Source organism: Arachis ipaensis, chromosome B7, assembly GCF_059453495.1.
Source record: "Arachis ipaensis isolate K30076 ecotype BB chromosome B7, ASM5945349v1, whole genome shotgun sequence".
Lineage (NCBI taxonomy): Eukaryota > Viridiplantae > Streptophyta > Magnoliopsida > Fabales > Fabaceae > Arachis > Arachis ipaensis.
This window is the reverse complement of record NC_142442.1, coordinates 95,039,347-95,044,369: the sequence shown is the minus strand read 5'-3', so window position 1 is coordinate 95,044,369 and position 5,023 is coordinate 95,039,347. Positions and strand designations below refer to the sequence as shown.

The 5,023-nt window shown below is 39.6% G+C and overlaps 1 non-coding gene across 1 annotated transcript; it reads left to right on the top strand.

The window, feature by feature from the left end:
- Positions 1–210: 210 nt before the first annotated feature.
- LOC148553413 (small nucleolar RNA R71) lies at positions 211–314 on the top strand. The gene has a single exon (XR_015892682.1). It is a non-coding gene; the product is annotated as a small nucleolar RNA R71 (small nucleolar RNA).
- Positions 315–5,023: the final 4,709 nt, after the last annotated feature.

Here is a 5,023-nt window from a genome sequence, read left to right as displayed (position 1 = left end):
ACCTTACCTCTCTTTGTAGATCCTTCCCAACTTCTCGTTGGTGCTGGGTTTTAGAAGTAGTCATTTTCTGCTACTGTTTCAATAACATCTATAGCTTCCTCAATAGTCTTCTTCTTGTTCAAAGACCCTCCAGATGAATGGTCTACTGCCTTCTTTGACTCATAAGAGAGCCCTTCATAGAAAATGTGTAGCTGGACCCATTCGTTGAACATGTCAGGTGGACACCTCCTTGTTAAGTCTTTGAACCTCTCCCATGCTTCATACAGAGTCTCACCATCCTGTTGCCTGAAGGTTTGAACCTCAGCTCTCAGCCTATTGATTCGTTGAGGAGGGTAGAATCTTGCTAAGAATTTGTTCACCACATCCTCCCAAGTTGTCAAGCTCTCTCTTGGGAAGGATTCCAGCCACTTGGCTGCCTTGTCTCTGAGTGAGAAGGGAAATAAGAGCAATCTATAAGCGTCAGGATGAACACCATTAGATTTTACTGTGTCACATATTCTCCGGAAGGTGGTCAAATGTTGGTTGGGATCTTCTTGAACACCTCCTCCAAACGAACAGTTATTCTGAACAAGGGTGATGAGCTGTGGTTTAAGTTCAAAATTGTTGGCATGGATTGTTAGCTTTTGGATGCTACTTCCACAATTGCCTGGGTTTGGATTAATGTAAGAGCCCAAAACTCTCCTATTCCTCAAACTGTTCCTCCTCTTCTTTAGCACCAACTACTCGTTTTCCTCTTGCCTCCCTTCTTAGTCTAAGGAAGGTTCTCTCTGGTTCAGAATCAAAGGAAGTTGAAGCCCCGCTTCTTCTCCCTGTCATACAACCAACAAGTACAAGCAGAGAAGATATGTGCAGACTGTATTTATGTCAGAATTGATGTTAGTTGTGGGTGATGCAATATATCAAACAGTTAGTGGGTTAGCAAACATAATTGAAAATAACAAAGTAAAACAAAAGTGTAGATGGAGAAGGGAAGAAGTTTAACTAAAACAAAAAGTAAATCAATTAAACAGAAAATGAAATACACAAAATAAAATGCTCAATCTAGTGATCTTCCAATCTAATCATTGTTGATGCACAATCAATCCCCGGCAACGGCGCCATAAACTTGATGCGTGGAAAACTTGTCTCTCAACAAATCTCCCTTCGGCAAGTGTACCGAAGTTGTCGTCAAGTAAAAACTCACAATAGAGTGAGGTCGAATCCCACAGGAATTGATTGATCAAGCAACTTTAATTAGAAGAATGTTCTAGTTGAGCGAATCTAGAAATTGGGTTGAGAGTTGTAGAAAATAAAATGGCGGGAATGTAAATAACAGAAAAGTAAATGCTAGAATTAAAGGACTGGAAGTAAATGACTGAAAATAAATTGCAGAATTATAAATGGGAATGGGGGATTTGCTCATAAAAGTAAATCGCAGAAATTAAAGAGAATGGGTAAGATTAGAGATGGGGAATTCATTGGGCTTAGGAGATGTTGCAATTCTCCGGATCAAGTTCATTTTCATCTCTTCCTCAATCAATGCACTCATTGATCTCCTTGGCAATCTTAAGTGATTGAATTACAATTCCTTGCAATTCAATCTCTCAAATCTTGATCAATAGCCAATTCCTTGGTCAATTGCTCATGAGAAGAGATGAAGTATGGTCACTGATTAAACCACATGCATTTCCCAAACTAAGTATTGAGAGGGTTATAGTCACATACCCATCCAAACCAAATTTGGTCCAGCATGAGAAAGCATTTCTAGCTTGATCTCTTCATTCCTCTTCCAAGGTTCAAAAGAGATCCAAGTTTGAATAGCTTCTCTTCCAAGATAACTACTCAATTGGATGAAGATCTAAAGCTTTCAAGTAAAATCAAGAGGAAAGATAGAAGAAGAACATGAAAATTAGTATTGATCCATCAAATTACAACAGAGCTCCCTAACCCAATCAAAGGGGTTTAGTTGTTCATAGCTCTTGAGAATGAAAACAAAGATGGAGAATACATCATAAAACTAGAAATTGCAAAGAAAGTAAATACAGAGAGTAATTCTTCAGCCTCCAGAACTCCTTTACAATTCAAAGTTACTCCTATATATACTACTCTTCTCAGCTTCTAGTTTACTCTTCAAGTCTTGGGCCTTTGGATCTTGAGTTTGAAGCAGTTCTTTTCTTCATTTGGGCTTGGCTTTACTTGCAGAGAGAAAGTGCTAAGTGGGCAGAGACTTCAGCTCAGGACGTTAGGGGTGTTAATATTTAGTGAGAATATAAGTTCGAGAACGTTAGTGACACTTAACATTGTCACTAACATTCCAATGCACGCCTTTGCCTTACGTTAAAACCCACGTTAACTAGGTTAACGTGGCTTTTAACGTTGCCTTGTTAGTCCTTCGAGAACGTTAGTGACACTCAACATTGTCACTAACGTTCCAGTGTGCCCCTTCTTGTTTCACGTTAAAGCCCACGTTAACTAGGTTAACGTGGCTTCTAACGTGGTCCTTGCCAACCTTCGAGAACGTTAGTGACACTCAACATTGTCACTAACGTTCCAATGTGCCCCTGGGTCTCACGTTAGAGTCCACGTTAACTAGGTTAACGTGGCTTCTAACGTGGCCATCTTTTAGCCATCCCAACGTTAGTGACAATGTTGAGTGTCACTAACGTTGGCTCATCCTTCATTTCTCATCGTTAGCTTCCACGTTAACCAAGTTAACGTGGAGGTTAACTTGACTCTTGGGGGTTGCGTGGTTGCTTCAACGTTAGTGACAATGTTGAGTGTCACTAACGTTGTCGACAACTCTTCATCCTCTACGTTAATTCCCACGTTAACCAAGTTAACGTGGGAGTTAACGTGGTACTTAGCACCATAGGCCAACGTTAGTGACAATGTTGAGTGTCACTAACATTGGCTTCTCTCCCTCCCCCTTAACGTTAGAGGCCACGTTAACTAGGTTAACGTGGCTTCTAACGTGGCCACTTATGAGTGATTGCCAACGTTAGTGACAATGTTGAGTGTCACTAACGTTGGCTCAACTTCTCTTCTCCACGTTAGAGTTCACGTTAACTTGGTTAACATGACTCTCTAACATGGGCATTGATGGCTTTCTTTGAGAGTGTTATTGGCAATCACTTTTCTCATTAATCCTTGCAAGTTACCTCCCCTTTCTTGCTCCTTTTTGGTCCTGAAATCAAGCAACAAAGTGCATCAAAGCTCCAGTCCAAGTCATGAGTAATGCAACATAATATTTGTCACTAAACTTATGCAAAATCTTCATGAAATCATGTAAAATGCACAATGTGTGCTTGAGTCAAGGCATAAGTGAATATTTACCCAAAACTAGCTTATTTCCTAAAGAAATGGATGAAACTAACCTAAAAACAGTAAAGAAAAGGTCAGTGAAACTGGCCAAGATGCCCTGGCATCACAACACCAAACTTAAAGCTTGCTTGTCCCTAAGCAAGTACTAGAACAAGAGAATGATGAATGGAATATCCAGAGGAATGAGTCATTCTTGTGGAAGTCATATTACTGATTTTATGGTGGTTTCATGCATAGCAACTTAGGTTCATTCCATTACTGGCTTTCAGACCTTTATCATTTCCCTAAACACTTACTTTGTTTATATCTCATGAGACTTTTATTCTTTGATCCTTTTATTGTTGTTTCAAGGGTTATTTGTGTTATTTAGGCTAAGTGCTCTGTAAGGGGGCAACTCTTTAAGATAAGCTTTCAGCCAACACTCCCGAACCAGTTGGTTCAAGGTGCTAGGTGTTGAAGCACCCCTAAGGACTTACTCCCTTAAGTCTCTCCCCCATACATACACACCACAGGCATATATTTTATTTGTTTTCTTTTCTTGAGACCTTGGTGTCCAGCACCTCTTTGGGTTACTAAATGCTCTGTAGTGAGGGTTACTCTTGATAGTGGATTTTTAGCTGATAATCCCGGGTTAGTTAACCCAAGTTACCAAGTGATAAAGCACCCCTAAGAGCTTATTCATCCAAGTAGATCCCTCACACAGGGGCACCACAGACACTTGCCTCAAGCTTAAAACCATTGATGCCTAGCCTTATTGCTTACTCTTTTTCTTTTGTTTTTCACTTCCATTGTTCTTTCCCTTTTCTCTTCTTAGGATGTTGTTATTAACTTAGTCTCATGAGTGTATCCAAAGCAAAGTATTCAAGATAGATAGTTGTCCTCCTAACCTTGTGGTTGAACCAACTTAGCTAACTTATGACTACCCCAAGGATTCATGAATGCACTTCCACAATATAAACTCCACTCTGGTCTTTTAAAAACATAAACATTCTCTTCTTCATTTGATAAAAAGGGACAAACTTACAAGTAGATAAGGGAATGATGCAGTGACATAAAGACCAGTGGACATAGACTCTCTTCCATACCAAAAACTAAAAATAACATGATTTGAAAAAGGTTTAAACATAACATGGAAGCAAGTTCTATTTCATACACGATCTTCCTTATTCAAAACACAGAGAAAGATGGAACAAAGAAGGAACTCCACCACCTTTTACTGTTGTGGGTGTCCACGCTCTTTTCCTTGCTTGTCCTCCTTGTTTTTGTTGCCTCGCTTCTTTGGGTGAAAGTGCACCATTTCCTTATAAGATTCCTACAAGGTCACTGGAAGTTGCTTGTTCTCAAAGCACTTGAGACATAGTTAGCTTATATGTATGCTTATGCCTCTTGAACTCAGTTTGGTGTGTGAACACCAAACTTAGTTCTTTGCCCAGTACACAATATTGCATATATGCAGAGACCCTCATATCTTATTATCAACAAAGCAATGATCACCTATAGTCTAACTACACCTAAGTGATTTCTCTTGGTTGGATGGAGCTAGCAATGTTCTTTTGGGAGTGGGATGTAATTCTAACCAATGTCCTTTAGTGAAACACCAAACTTAGAATTACACCATCACTCTTGGATTGTTCTGGTGTGGAACACCAAACTTAGCTCCTTTCAATACAGGGGAAACCACTTGTGACTTTTATTGAAATAAGGATGAAATTGAAACTACCTG